This window comes from Brachycentrus maculatus, unplaced genomic scaffold (assembly GCF_059751285.1).
Source record: "Brachycentrus maculatus isolate JH-2025_06_01 unplaced genomic scaffold, ASM5975128v1 h1tg001270l, whole genome shotgun sequence".
Lineage (NCBI taxonomy): Eukaryota > Metazoa > Arthropoda > Insecta > Trichoptera > Brachycentridae > Brachycentrus > Brachycentrus maculatus.
In genome coordinates this window covers 1-15,829 of record NW_028281945.1, presented here as the reverse complement: position 1 = coordinate 15,829, position 15,829 = coordinate 1, and the positions used below count along the sequence as shown (strand labels likewise).

Sequence of the window (15,829 nt, the reverse complement as noted above, 5' to 3'; positions counted from 1 at the left end):
TTTTAAATCTCGTGATTTTTCTCAAGGATTTCCTTTTCATAGGCATTTATTTGATTATAGTAGTTGCTTTCGTTTCTTTACTTTTCTTCCATCATTTTGTTGTATTCTTGCTGGTATGCTTGGATTTCTTCCGACAGCTGCCCAACCATTTAATCTTTGTGGTTGATGAGTTTTTCGTATTCTGCGAATTTGGATTGGGGGTTGGATTTATTGGAGGTCATTTGGGCTAGATTTTAATTTTATTGCCTAAGCCCCAATATTGTTTTATTCATTTATTCATTTTCTTCATGGAGTTTCTCCAGAATATCCTTATACTTTTCGGCCTAGTTTAAAGTGTACTCGAGTCGCTCTCTGTACTCATTTAGCTCGGTGGTGTCGTTGTTCGATTGCTTCAGCTCGTTCAATTCGTTCGTGACACTCGTGTACTATCTTTCGAGTTCACGGTAAGCTTCGATGAGTTCATCCATATTCTATTGATCTTGCTGGGGCTGGCCCTAATTACCATTTTTTTCACGGAGTTGGGTCACTTCGAGCTCTAAGTTTTTATAGCTTTCGAAGAGTTCGAAGTACCTTTGCCTCCAAATTCCTGATTCATCGTTTTCTCTCTCCTGCTGCTCGTATAGAGTTATATTTTAGTTGAGGACTCCCGCAAGTTCTTGTGAGAATTACTATATTCTAGAATAACAAATAAAAATACTGCTCCATGTAGTCGTCGTGGTGCTACTTTGCAGATCGCCACTACGTCTCTGAGTCGACTGCCTTTAGCTAGTTATTCAAGTTGTAAAACTCTGTGCGCATCCATTCCACCTTTTCGTGAATTATCTGAAATCTTTCGAAGATAGTGAAGAACTTATGCTCCCAGAACAATAGCACCTGCTGATGTGCATCTTTATCGTATTCCTGACTCGTGTCATTCTCGTTTTGCTGGATCTGCATCGGGTAATGCTCCTACTCCTATTCTCCTTCCTCAGTGTAGTGCTTATTAGCCGCGTAAATTTGTTGCTGCTGCTGTTGCTGCTGTTGCTGTTGCTGTTGCTGCTGTTGTTGTTGTTGCTGCATTTTCCTGACGTCTTGGTATTGTTGCTCATGTGGAGGCATCAGCCCATTGGGTTGGTGTGGGTTGGGTGTTTGAATTTGATTGATTGGTGGATACTGGACTGTCGAAATATTTTGTATGATATGTGAGCCATGCTGGACTTGATGATGCGGATAAATATGCGGAGTCCTCTGCGGATTTTCCATGTAGATAGGCTTGGCTATGTTTGAAGGAATAATGTTTGGTCTCATCTCAAACGGCCTGCTCTGCATTCTATTTAAATTAATAAAATCAATATAGTTTATTCATGTTAAATGAATCTACGTATTCGGGCATGTTGCTAATTCTAATATACCGTTCTAATCTACTGCAATTATTTTATCTAAATAGTTTCATAGTCTCATGTAACTTGGGGTAACAAATCACAGCGCATATCATGTCGATTTCTCATCTTAGACTCGTATTCCTGTTTTTGATTGCAGTTGCCATGTTCGGATTATAAGTTTGATAAGAGCAGTATTATTCGAAATTAATTTCCTATTGGTTTTAGTCGAACGCCATCGGAATTATGGGCTCTTCGAAAGATAGGCCCAGCAGGAAAAACGATGCAGCATACTGGATGGTCGGAAGCAGATCGATCAAGATAATGCCTAGGCTCTACTCCAAGAACACCATGAATAGGTCATTGAAGGAGTTTTCGCTATCAAGGAGATATTTTGACCTGTCTGGAAACTAATTATAAATCTCCGACTTATTGAAAACTTTTAGCTCGGACCCGAGCACCAGATATAGAAAAGCGCAAGCTAACAGTTTCGGTTTGTACTGCACTGTGTGAATATGGAGCAGGGCACAGTCGATGTATTGCATGACTTCTCGAAATAATCGCACTGATTCGTTGTCGCACTTCTTAAAATAGCAAGGGTGGCTGATGGCGAACAGGTGATGGCTGAGGGCGTAGGCATTGGTTTCGAGATAGGTGTCCCATTGAAGCATGAACCTATTCACCCACATGTACAGAGTGGGCGGATTTAGCTTATACTTGAGGCTTTGACAAATTTTCCGTTCCATTTATTTTATTTCCTCTGGAGTGTATCTGCCCTTTGTTGTGCGCGCGAACTCAGCCGAACATTTCGGCTCAAATTCTTCAAGTTTGGAAGCAATAAACATCGAGGCTGCCCCGACCAACTGGAAATAGGATTTTTGCAGATGGTGCTCTTTCGACAGGAATAAATCAACTAGGTTTATTGCAATGTGGAATGTCTATGTTACGGATAATTTACTTCGCGCTTGATCGAAAACTCATAACTCACATGCATCATCCACTCGATCAGGATCACTCGCATCATCCACGTGAAATTCTTTTGGTGCTTTTCAATGTAGTGAGGCTGAATTACATAGTTTTGTTGTCTCTGATCGAGGTGGATGATCGCCTCCATTTCAGCTGTTGAGTTTATGACGTCAGATTCAAACTCGAGCTTCTTGATAAGCTCCTTTGGCTCTATGAAACCACCTTTTGCCTTGGTCTGCGGTTCTACTCGATAGTTTTTATATTCTATCAGAGATTTTTCAGAGTTTTTTTACTGGAGTTTGGACTTAACGTCGATTGGAGTCCACTTATAATTTATCTACTAAGCGCACTCGAAGTCTTCTAACTTTTTAAACTGAACAATCATGGGCTTTTTGGGCCTTCGCTTTTAGTTTTTATCGTCTAAAAGAGATCGATCACTTTTTAGAATGTTCTCGCCTTTTAAATGCTCCTCATATGGTTAACTGGACTTCGGGATCATATTCTGAATGTTCACATTGATTGAAATGCCATGCGGGGGTAGCGATGTTGGCATTTGCTTTACATTTTTGGAGAAATAGTCATTGACTGTCTTGCCAATTTTGACTTAGCCTTTGTTATGCACGTCTTTCTTGGGTATTGTGTCCTTTAAGTTACGAAAATTGACCGTTTTGGTACTCTTCATGTTTTCATCTTGGTACTGCGGTGCGACTTTAGTGTTCGGCCTTTACTGGACTGTTATCATTTTACGATCTTATTTTTATCGAGATACATCAGTTTTTTTGTGCTATTTATTGGGCATCACAATTAGTGGCCCCGTACTTTTGAAGCCTGCCAAACCCGAGATCTTTCTTTTATATTTTTCAGGTTGATTCATTTTAAATTTGAATAAATGCTAACAGTTATAACTATATTTCTAATTCCATTGCAAATACAGAAGCAACCAGTAAGTGCTGTCTGCTGTCTGCTGTCTGCTGAATTTTAGATTTCTTCCTTATCATCCTTAAAATTTGAGATTGTCAGAAATAATGAATTTAATGCAAAATAGTCTCATCTGGAAGGATGTGTTGATACCATCAGAAATCTGTATATAATGTTTAGAGCAGTCCAGTTGATTTTAGTATAATTAAAAATAGAAATTCGATTAGAAAATGTCAAAAAATTTCCGAAGCCAACTCCGCTACGAAGAGAGCGAAGCCCACCACAAAGACAATGTGATATCCACACTCAAAAGAGAACTGTTTGAACTGAAAGATCTATAACATGATTTTATGAGACTCAATGATGAAGTGGCAAATCTTTAGTCGAAGTATGCTTTAATGCTTGATGAGAAGGAGAGATCTTAGAGTGAACACAGGTATTTGGTCATTAATTTAGAATTAAAGTGTAAATGTCCAAGCAGAATTTAGTCGAATTGAGATGTGATGTGGATGGCCTGAAATCTAAAATCCATAAATTGAATGTGCAGATTTAGGACACATCTCGGGAGAACTCCACTCTCAAAAGAATGTGCGAAAATAGAGAAACAGAAATATCGGCCCTCCTAGCATCCAATAGGGAAATGGAAAAGAATAACGAAATTCAAAGCGAATAAAACAAGAACATGTCTCTCACCATGAAAAATTTGAAGGAAGAAAGGAATCGAGCCGAAGAGTAGTCATAAAAACTGAACAATATGCTCAATGAAAGCATCGCAAATCTCAAACAACTCGAAAAACAAGCGAGACAGCTATAAATTTCTAACTCTAAACTGGAGAGCATTCTGGGGCAAGCAGAAAAAGATCACACCAATGTAAATATTTAACTCAATTCAGTTGATAGAATAAATGAAAATCCGAGAAGAGTAATTAGATAACTCGAATCGAAAACTCAGAGATATCACTGATGAAAGCAACTAACTCAAGGAAGCTAACAACAAGCTCCACCAGTAGTGCGATAAAACCCAGGAAGAGTATAACGAACTCTGCCACAAATTGGAAGCAACAGTCAGTAAGAACAAAGAAATGAGTGAAAAACTCAAAGGAACATAAAACAATTTGAGGAACATCGAAGCCGAACTGGATGAGACTGTCATTAAGAGATAAACTCTCAGAAAGTAGCACGCTGACTTGGCTGGGTAAAATAAAGGCTTAAACTGTGAAATTGATGATGTTCTCTTGAAGATCTTGGAATACGAAAGAGTCAACAAAGAGTTGCAAAAGGAAATCGAAAATTATATCTCCTGTGACGAATAGGCCAGGCTTATGCTCAACCGCAAAGAGAGCATGCAAAATCTGTTGAATCAAGTGGCAGGGAGACTTTCCAAGACTGAAGAGCAGATCGCTCATCTCAGATGATCATAAAGCCGTACCTCTTCTCACATAATTAGTTATAAATCATCCATTTATTTATTTATTGTTAGATATTACACATTCACAGGATATGCATCAGTTTTTTAGAGGGTAGCCGAGTAGCTTGCTCATTGGCTAAATAATATGGTGCTTCCATCCGATTTAAAGCTTCTATTTCGTGACTTCGGCAGGTATCTTCGATTGGATGATTTCCATATCGCACTCATCATCTTCAGGGTTGTCCAGTCTTATTTAGACTAAGGAGTATGTAGCCCACTCACTAAATTTCCAATCCATTTTGATATACTCGTCGGGCTGAAGGACGATAAATTTTCCCACAATTTTGCCGTCCAGTATGGAGAATGAGCCTCCCTATTTATTTTAAACTTCGGCTTTCGCCCGAGTATATTGCATGATTCGCCTTCATGATGAATATTGGTACATTTGGTCGACTAGGGCTTCGTATATGACTTTACGGGGGACGTCGAACTCGAATTTAACTTTCAGGGAACTCATTGATGAATATTATTAATATGTGCAGCTATTTACCCATGATAATTGCAATAAGCATTCTAGAATTTATCTATTGTTCCACATTTCCAATGCGAAATTGTAGTTATATTCTCATGCAGCCTATTTTATTTATCTAGGTTTTATGAATCATTAATGAATTATCATCAGTCTGTTGAGCCTATATCCATTTTTATATGAAGTAGACATGCACTTATTGTAATTGCCTGAAACTTTCGGGTACTGATTGATTTCGCATTACTTATTGACTTTGTTTTGCTTCTTGCGTCAGTAATATTTAGAAAATGCAACATCATCAATTCGTTCGTATTTAAATATAGAACCATTATATATTACAAGTTAATGTACGAAGATAAGCATCAGCAGAAAAGTTCGACAGAGAAGACAACAACAGGAGATGAATAAAAAGTAAACGATATTTTATTTAGAGATATCAATTCATGCAAAAGCTAACATCCCGAAATCCGGAGTTATTCCGAGAGCTAAATATCGAGGAATTTGACCTAAACCTCACTTAGAACTTCGAAGAACTCGAATACATCGACGAGTATGTCACTCCTATAATATACTGCGCCCATTATGGTTTGGTTTTTTTTAAGATAGGGCTCAAATAGATTTGCAAGTTTTTACTCAAAAATACTAAAATCGATATCGATCTCTAAACCAAAAATAATCGGCAAACTCCCCTAATTACAGCCTGCATGCGTGGCAACTACGAAATTGTCAGATTACTCATACTAGCAGGCGCCTAGGTCAACAAACCAAACATCTATAACCATACTCCCCTCACCATCACCATTTTCAGACTGGCTGAAGAGCCCAACAGCTTCGAAAACAACAAACTTTGCTTTCGAATTTCAGAGTTCCTGATTGACAATGGGGCTGATGTCAACTGGATCATCGACAAAAAGAAAGGGCTGACAATGCTGCACTACTTCTGTGCTGTGAAAATCAAGATGAGTAAAATTCAAAAATAACTCAATTTTCAGATCATTCAGTTTCTCATAGAAAAGGGAGCCGACACTTATCAAACTAACTTAAAAGATCAAACGGCACTGGACCTCTTGACAGTCCATTGCAATAAATAAAGCCTGACAGCTTTTATTTCCGAGGCCCAAGCCAAAAATACCTCCCCCAATTCGCAAATCCCCAAACATCGCATTAAGAAATTGGGCCCATAATACTTCAAATTAGCCTCTCTGAGTAAGTTGAATAAAAAATGATTCATTGCCTGTATGCTTCATTGATTGAACAGTTCATTATTTTATATTGGTGTGTCTATATATAAAAATTGCTATGCTTCACGCACTTCAAAATAAACTCAAATATGACTTATTTGATCATTTCTATGGGCCAGTCTCTGTCTTATGAATAATATACTTTGAGGATTTGAAGAGAGGCTTTGTAGTTTCTCTGTTAAAGGAATATTTTGGAGAATTATATACGACAGGCGTTTTTTATTGAGGGGGGTTTATTCCACTGGTCCCGTTGACTGAACTAACTCCACTGATTGAACCAACTCCACCGACTGAATTGGACCCACTGACTCCATACTTTGGGGAGTACATTGCTTTGCTACTAATGTAAGCGATTCTGCCTGGGTTCTTAGGATCCATGATAGTTTTAGAGCCTAGCATTTCGGCCTTGACAATAGGCTTGCACCCGAAATTGGGATCAGCCTGTGTAGTTTCCATTGATTTATGCTAGTTCTGCATAGATTGGTGCACATTTTTGGCAGAACGCGCATATCGCAGCGTTTGCTTGTCAACTGGCTTATGCTCCCCCTAATGATGTTATGAGTTGTTAGAGGCGAGCTGAGTGAAAGAACTGGATTTTTTGGGGCCTGAAAACGTCTTCGATAAGTCTCCAACAGAGCTCGGCCTCTTGGTGCCGTAGATACAGCCGCGATATTCCTCGACGCTCAGTTTTTTATTGTCGTTGATAGATGTCCTAATATCTTTGACGCAGGATATCTATTCCGCGACCTTTTTGAAGGGCATTACAACTTCGTGGTTGAGTATTTAGTTGATGGTAATTCGCTTCTTGGGATTAAAGCTGAGCATTTTCATGATCATATCAGAAAACATCGGGGAAAACTACTTCAGTAGGCCTTTGCTCATCGTGACGTGTGATCCTATTTTGCATTACTTCAGCATTGACTTTGCGACTTCTGACTCAAGGCTTTCTATTTAATCCTCAGGGGGATACCCCGAAAACGATATGATCTTATCGATTTGATCTGATGTCGAGTTGCCAGGAAAGAGTGGCTTTTGCGCTAATATCTCATAAATTATGCAGCCGAAACTCCAAATGTCTGCCGGAGTTGAGTAGGATTTCGAGCCTAAGAGGACCTCTGGAGCTCGATACCAGCGAGTTGCCACTCCTTCGGTCAAGTTCAAATTGGTTTCATCGTCAGGAATAAGAGACCTGACCAGTCCGAAATCGCACAGCTTTATCGTGCAATTTGAATTGATAAGGATGTTTGATGGTTTCAAATCTCGATGAATTATGGCTCCTGTGTGCAAATACTTCAGTGCCTTCGCGAGTTGATAAATTATAAATCGAATGTGCACTTCCTTGAGGATCCCCTCAGCTATTACGTTATGCAAATCTGCCTCCATAAACTCGAAGATGAGGTACACATCCTTGTTGTTTTCCGCCCTTATTGTTTCGTATAGCTTAATAATGTTGGGATGCTCGGTCTGCCTGAGAATTTATATTTATCGATAAGTCCGCTGCGCATCAGTGGAGTGCTGAAAGGCATCAAATATTTTTTTAAGGGCGAATATCTTCTTGGTATTTCGATCTTCTATCTTCCAAACGTGACCGTAAGCGCCCGAGCCGACTTTCTTCAAAATGTTAAACCTGCGAAGAATGTGTTTTTCAATTTGAGTGCCGCTATTCTGGTCCATCTGAAACAAATATAAATATATAATGCAAACTTATATTAGGGATCAATACTGCTATTAAATAACCGTTCGCTTTCCTTTATGAGCAGAGGTTGAGTTTCACCATGCTTTTATATATAATATAGCATGATATCAATTAATATTTTGCCTGATACGATATGTAAATCTGGAAACGAATTGGCGAATATTTTTGAAGATGATATAAATCTATAGTTAAGCAGCTTAGTGCATTTTAAATGAACTCAAAACATTTGGTAGTTTACGATATGGAGGAAAGCTTAGCATCAAAGTGCGCGATTTGTTTCGTAAATCCTTAATTGAAAATGGTCAACCCTTGTAAATGCAATTTGAAGTACCACCAATCCTGCCTCCTCTTATATATCAAGGAAAAGATGGGTTCCATGCGCAACGAGCTCGATTTCTCACAGATTAAATGCAGAAAATGCCAGTTGCCAATTAAGTTTCTGTTTTTTTAGAAGACCCATTATGGCTGTGCCTATTTTATTGAAAAAATACGCAAAAAGCTATGCAGTCGCACGCTCCTCATCCTCATGGGCATTATTCTCGTAACTATTGCCATCGCAGTAGTCCTCATCAAAACCAGCGTCACCAGAGAGAATAACCCGATAATTTACTGGGTTCTCATCGGAATGCTCGCTTCTTCGTCATTTGCATCGGTAATAGCGCTTATAGTCTTCGTCCAGCGCAACTTTATGTATAAGGAAATTATTTTAGTAAAGATCTACGAATTTATTGAAATCATGCGCAATAACACTCATTCTTCCGAAGAATCTCCTCCAAATATCGTATCAGAAACCTTTGAAATCATCATTGACGAAAATTATTGAAATCGCATAAGGTGTGCCCCTTTATGCGATTTTTTAGAACTTATGGCCTCTTTAATCCTCTGACTCTCATATGTATTAAATATCGAAAATAATGTTAACCCAATTCATTTATATTCATATTCTTTATCTTCATCTGATCATTTGAACCATTTGGCTTCAAACACTTCTCTTCCCTCCACGAGCCCTCCGTCAACGTTAGTCCAATACTCCTCGACTATCTTTCTATGTTCTTCTTTCGTGTGGTCGAGCTTATCGAATTTGAAATATTCGTATGAGTTATGCTCGATCCATTCATTAGGAATCACAGTTCCTCTCCAAAGCCATACTCCATGAATCACGTAATTCCCTTCTGTCCCATAAACCCCTAAGACTGAAAATGTGTATTTTCTGAAATGGTCGATGTTTCGGAGGAAACCGTTTTTAAGATTGCATGTCAAATACCCAACTTTGCCTTCTCCATCATAGAGAGCATATTCGCTTTTCCAGATTGACCATCCTTCAGGCTCATAAGATGCCCAGAATCTCTTGAAAGCTTCAGCTCTATCTGGTGCATTGACAAAATCTCTTTTGAAATCATCTAAGACGAAGGTTGATTTGGGGAGGTCGTCGAGAGGATTTCTTTTCTTTTTTTCGAGAGCAGCTTGAATTTCAAATTCATTCAAGTCCTCTTCTTCTTCATCTTCCTCTTTTTTTTTTTTGGGCTGCTGAGGCTTTTTCTCTTGGGCTGGCTTTTTGGCTTCTTTTTTGGGTTCTTCCTTCTTGATCTGAGTGAATTCAAAATCAGGAATAAACTCTTGTTGGCAGAGCCAAGTCTTTCCGAAGAAGGTAACGCTAGTTTTGTGTTCCATGAGTGCCACAAACCATTTGGTTGTTGATTGAAGAGCTTCTCGAGCTTTCTCATCAAGGACCAATGTGAAGATATATCTAAGTTGCGAAGACATAACAATGTCCGCGACTGAGATTTATTTTCCACCCAAAAATTGGTTGTTTTTTAAGTGGTTTTAGAGGACCTGAAGAACAGTCAGGAGGCCCTTTTTAGCTTCAGCGTAAGCTTCTTTTGTCGAAGGAGCTTTCGCGAACACTGCATACAGGAGGGATTTCAAATATGGGAAGATCTGGCTGTGGGAAAATTCTAGCCATTGATCAATTTGAGCAGTTTCAGCAGGGGAATTTCCATACATTCTGCCGGCCTTTCTTGCCAAGTATCTAACAATGGCATGAGATTCAAAAATGAAGCCTTCAGGGGTTTCCAAGACTGGAATCTTCCCAAGTGGATGTCTCTTGATATGTTCAGGGGTCTTTGTGTCTTTCATCTCAATCCTGTTGTATTCAAGAGGGATTTCCAAGAAATGGGCAACCAGGTCGACTTTAACTCCGGCGCTGGCATAGGATTTTGGGGCATAGAGTGTGAGACTCATTGTTGATGTCAATTAATTAATATATAAGTTTAAAATGCTCTTCTGATTTCTTGTATATAATGATGATTAATAGGTTAAGTCTTATAATCATTGAATTTAATAGCAAATAATTTCTCTAAATCATTCTTCGAACTCTAGGACTTCAAACTAGTCAGAATTTGACTCAATGTCATACAAAATTTATTGGTCATTTTTTAATTATTCCTGCACGATTGTTTCTAAAATTTGCTTAGGGGTTGTCTCATAAGCACTAAAATCAGCCATAATTTTACGGCCCTGATCGCACTCTGGAGGAGTAATTGGTTTTTGTGGAGTTTAAGTGAATAATTTTAAGCTTTTGGTGATAAAAGCTATGATTTCGGGGCAATGCTTGAGGAAGAGCACTGCAAGCAAATCTTCTTTGAAGTTGATCCGAATGCAGTCTATTTATTTAAAGATTTGATTCAGGGAAAGGATGAGCTACTCACCAACCTCTATTTATTTTTATTTCAAAATGATTATCAAAGTCTTCTTGTTCGGCAGGTCGATCTATGTGTAGACTTTCAAAAATTCATTTTTCGTGAATTCTGCGTCCACATTTATTTCTTAATCAAAGCTCAAGGCCTTTTCTCCATCCATCGAGGAACTAATTATTAATTAACTCAATCTTTCAGCCAAGAGTTTGAATGCATAATCATTGAAGAAAGCTATTGCGATTTCGAGGTAATTGACTTTGGTTGCAAACCGATTTTAATAAATTTAGTATTATTTTGTCAGTTCATAAATGTTCGCGCTTTTGCAGTAGAAGATGCCTTGCTGCAAATATGACACAGCTGTACGAAAGTATTGCAAATAAAGCCTCAAGGCTTCTACTTTAGTTTATATGTTTCCGGACTCATCACTCATAAATTTGTTTCTGAAATTTTCTTCCTAAAACTTTTGGACATAAATTTTGGAGAATGCGATTGCATCATATTTTTTCTTTTCGGAGAATTTAACAATGTTGTCTTTTTTCTGGCATTCAGTTAGTTTCATTGAAATAAACGGCTCAGATTTCAGGACATACTATTAGAGCTATTCCAGACTCAGCCTTTTACTTTAGCTGAGCTCAATCATTCTTAATACTATTCGAATAAGCTTGTCAATTCGCAATGAAGCGGTTGGGAAATTAGTCTTGAGCTGCTCAACTGATTTCATTTTTGAAGAAGATATCATTTTTAGGTAGGTTTTATAATCAGCTGGCTTATTCGATATGAAAGGAGGGCGCCCGAACATTACCTCATAAAGTGTCACCCCGAGAGAGAATATTTCACTTTTGGATGTCGGTGTATATTACTTCTGCATAAGCTTTTCGGGGGGCATATAAATTAGGGTGCCTTTGCGGACAATCGAACTTTCGTTTCGATCTTCAAGCTGGGAAATACCAAAATCTGTGATTTTGTATATGTTGTTTTTCTTGAGAATATTTTGTGGCTTGATATCCTCGTGAAAAATTCCTGCCTTTCGCAATTGCAGGAATCCTGAAGTAACCTGAAAGAATATGTCAAAGGCTTTCTATTCGGTGATTGAACTAACTCTCTGCTTCTTGATTTCGTCAATAAGTGTCCCTCCTTCGCAAAACTCTTCGAAAATGTAGAAATTGTTTTGGGATTCTAAGTGCTGAGGATGAATTTTGACTAGATTCAGACATTTAGGAAGGCGTTTGATAATTTAAAGTTCTTTGATGCACTATTGCCTTATCTTTTAAGAAGCGATCCTAATAACCTTGACTGCAAAAACAACTTCGGGCTTATCAATGTGCACAGCCTTATAGACCTTGCCATACTTACCTTCACCATAGACTTGCAAGGAAAGCATATACTTTTCTTACTTGTTGGTGGCCTCGTCGTGAAGAGAAATAATCTTGACTCGCTCAACTTCAGAACCCTCCATCATCTATTCTCGGCAGTGAAATATAATATGTGCAAATCATAAAGAGTTAAATGTTATAATACTTGTTATCTCAGAGAAATTCCCAGTTTATTCATAGCTGTCACCCCTTTGTTGTCTAATTTCATCTTTTTATGCAAAATGCTCCTGCTGAATAAATTGAATTTTAACAATAATTTAAACTTCGAACAGCGAATGCATTTGGGTGAAAGGAGCTCCAATATTTCAATTGCACTTGAGGAATCAAATATCAGTGAAATTTAATTTAGTAAGGGTGATTAGTAGCTGACTGAGTAACTCTATGAAATCGCGCGTCGAATCGCTGAAAGTGATCGGAATAATTAGGCCTATCGGTAGGTCAAAAAGACCAAGACTAACGAATTTGAGTCACTACGAAGAGCCTAGCTCGAGAAGTAGCACCAGTACGAGGAGATTCTGGATAGAATTAATAACAAAAGAAACTAAATACATGTGTATACCGGGTAGCCGGTCAGGCAAGAAGAAGCCATATCTGTTTTCGCTAAGAAAAACAATACAAAATTCGATGAGGTCAGCCAAAGAATAAGGACTTTTGAAAACAAATAAAAGTAGCTCCAGAACGCGAATGCTCTCTCAACCAAATAAAATGAGAAGCTGGTCAAAAAAATAAACGGACTCCAAGCCGAGCTTGAAATCCTCATCAAGGAAAATAAGCACAAGGCATCAACTTTAAACAAACTGAAGAAGCAACAGCAATAAAAGTAGCGAAGAGTGGCAGAAAATTAAAGCCGAATCAACGAGCTCGAAGACAAATGCGAGACAACCAAAGAAAATGCAGAGAAATTAGAAGATGAGCTGAGAGAAGAGCTCAGGTTGTCCAGCGAGCTGTAAGATATCATTAGGTAAAAGTAAGAGCAGCTTGAAATGAGGAAGAAGTAGAAGGAGGAAGCCGAATGGAAAAAAGAGGAGAAGAAAAGAAATGTGGGCAAGCTGGCAAGCACAGTTAAGAAGATGGAAGATGAAATCTCGGATAAAATCAAGTAAGCCGATAAACTCGAAGGCATCCAAGAAGGCTTATCGTTGAAGATTAAATAGATGGAAGATAAGCAGCGGAGACTAGAAGAAGTGCTCAATAAGAGAAAGGGTATGATCGGAAACCTCAAGACGATCTGCATGAGAGCAGAAAAATAACAAGAAAAAATACGCAAACTCAACGAGTCCAATGGTCAATACGCTGAAGAGGTGCATTTCGCTTATTCCAACTGAATTTGACTCAAAATTCTGATTAATATAATGGCATTGATTCTTCCAACCCAATAAGTAAAGTTTGCCAGAAGCCGATATATATTTCGCAAAATAGTTCATATAACATAAATTATATCAAAATTATGAGCACATACTCCTTCCTCTTTAAGTACATCGTCATTGGCGACACGAGTACGATTAATTCATATGATTTTAGGCGTCGGGAAATCTTGCATCCTTCTCCAGTTCCTAGAGAAGAAGTTTAAGTTCGACCATGATACTACGATCGGAGTGTAATTCGGATCAAAAATAATCTCAGCAGGCAATAAACAAATTAAACTTCAAATTTGGGACACAGTACTTCAACCATAATCTAGGCCGGCCAAGAGACCTTCAAGTCAATCACTAGATCTTATTATCGTGGCTCTATTGGAGTAGTTTTGGTTTACGACATCACCAACCGGGAATCGTTCCAGAACATCAGTAAATGGCTTGATTAAACCAAGAGCTATTCCAATGATAAAATATCGATGATGCTCATCGGCAACAAAACAGACTTAGACTACAAGTAGAATATTGGTTATATAGGCGAGTAATCACATACGACGAAGGGGCGGATTTGGCCAAAAAAAACGGGATGCTGTTTATGGAATGCTCAGCTAAGTCAGGGCAGAATATCGATGCGCTGGTGCTGGTGCTGACTGAGAGCATACTGAGCAGAATAGACAAAAACGAAATCGATCCCAAGAATGAAGCAATAGGAGTCAAAATTGGAGCCCTATAGTCAGATAGGGTTCAGCAAAATAAATAAAAATCTTGTTGCTGACATCAGAAATCGCTGATTTTAAATGCGGCATACGTTTATTGACTGACATAAATTTATTTATTATTATACCATTAACTAAAGATCTCCAATGGACTTTGAGATGAAATAGGGGCACTTCCTCTTTACTTCTGAGAATGTTACAAGCGGGCATCCTGACAAGCTGTGCGATTACATTTCCGATTCAGTTTTGGATGCCTGTTTGACAGAAGATCCAGACTCTAAAGTGGCATGTGAATGTGCAGTTAAGAATTCGCTGTGCATGGTCTTCGGAGAAATTGCAACCAAGGCCAATATCAACATCGAGCACATCGCGAGACAGGCTATCAAAGAGGCTGGCTACGAAGATGTTAATGTAGGCATGGACCATAAAACTGCGACCATCATTGTTGCAATGGATCGGCAGTCTCCAGAAATTGCCAACTCAGTGCATGTCAATAAAAGTGCAGAGGAAATCGGAGCCGGCGATCAGGGACTCATGATTGGGTATGCATCAGATGAAACTTAATAGTTAATGCCTCTTTCTCATAGTCTCTGCGGCAAACTTGTCAGGAGACTAGAGGATTGCAGAAGACAGAAAATAGTCTAGTGGATGAGACCTGATGCGAAAGTCCAAGTTACCGTCGAATATAAGCATGAAGGAGTTAACTTAGTCCCTGTCAGGGTTGCAACCATCCTGATTTCATGCCAGCATAACCCAGGAGTGAAGCAAACTCAAATTTAAGAAGATTTGTTGACTAAGGTCATTTAGGAATCCATTCCCAAACAATACCTGAAAGAAACTAAGTATGTTTTGAATCCTAGTGGTGCTTTCGTTATGGGGGGACCCACAGCCGACGCAGGCTTAACAGGCCGAAAGATTATTGCTGATACCTACGGAGGATGGGGAGGCCATGGAGGAGGAGCATTTTCTGGTAAAGACGCAACTAAAGTCGATCGATCTGCTGCATATGCCGCCCGCTGGATTTCTAAAAACTTGGTCGCAAACGGATTCTGTAAGAGAGTCATGGTGCAAGTCGCCTACTCTATTGGAATAGCCAAGCCCTTGAGCATCCATGTTGACAGTTATGGAACAGTCACTGAAGGTAAATACTTTTTATATTGAAGGCTACAGCGATTATGATTTGTCCAAAATAATTTTCCGCAACTTCGACTTAAGGCCAGGAATGATAATGAAATAGTTGGCACTCAAGAGACCAATTTATAGGAAGACTGCTTCAGGTGGCCATTTCGGCCGCGATGACCCAGATTTTACTTGGGAGGCAATCAAGGATCTCAGCCACGAAAAAAAGAAAAAGGAATGAATGATGAATCCGTCTAACACAAATAAATATATCAATTACGTATATTAATCTGCGTATATGCCTTTGATGGGATTTCGCATTATTGATTGGGATGCCGTAAGGGGTTGGGGTTGGGGTTGGGGTTGGGGTTGGGGTTGGGGTTGGGGTTGGGGTTTGGGGTTGGGGTTGGGGTTTGGGGTTGGGAATAGATATACGTATAGATCTCTCCCTTTT

General features: G+C 38.9%; 2 pseudogenes; one reads left to right on the top strand and one right to left on the bottom strand.

Moving 5' to 3' along the window:
• Positions 1 to 9,042: 9,042 nt before the first annotated feature.
• On the bottom strand, positions 9,043 to 10,357 carry LOC148299242 (elongation factor 1-gamma-A-like; annotated as a pseudogene).
• Positions 10,358 to 14,126: 3,769 nt separating this feature from the next.
• Positions 14,127 to 15,397, top strand: LOC148299241 (S-adenosylmethionine synthase pseudogene; annotated as a pseudogene).
• Positions 15,398 to 15,829: the final 432 nt, after the last annotated feature.